Source organism: Pterocles gutturalis, unplaced genomic scaffold, assembly GCF_000699245.1.
Source record: "Pterocles gutturalis isolate BGI_N339 unplaced genomic scaffold, ASM69924v1 scaffold9623, whole genome shotgun sequence".
Taxonomy (NCBI): Eukaryota; Metazoa; Chordata; class Aves; order Pterocliformes; family Pteroclidae; genus Pterocles; species Pterocles gutturalis.
In genome coordinates this window covers 9592-9827 of record NW_010123008.1, presented here as the reverse complement: position 1 = coordinate 9827, position 236 = coordinate 9592, and the positions used below count along the sequence as shown (strand labels likewise).

Genomic DNA, 236 nt, shown 5'->3' with positions numbered 1-236 from the left:
TGGAGCACACCTGCCACCAGAAAGGTGAGCCACAGCCACCGCGCACATGGCTCTGGGAAAGCTCTCGCACCCCGTTCAAAGCCCGTCTTTTGACTCGAGTTTCTCCCTGACTATTTTTTTATTTATTTTATTTTATTGTTCGTTTGCCCCTACCAAGCACCTTTCAACAAGTGCCCGGCTCCCAGCTGCTGCTGCTGGCCCCGCTCCAGGGCTGGGGCTGGGGCGGGGAAGTCCCG

General features: G+C 56.8%; 1 protein-coding gene across 1 annotated transcript in view; it reads right to left on the bottom strand.

Moving 5' to 3' along the window:
* Positions 1–236, bottom strand: part of TRIT1 (tRNA isopentenyltransferase 1) — a gene marked incomplete at its 3' end in the record, with an annotated part of 5888 nt that overhangs the window by 1089 nt on the left and 4563 nt on the right. The window lies entirely within an intron of this gene.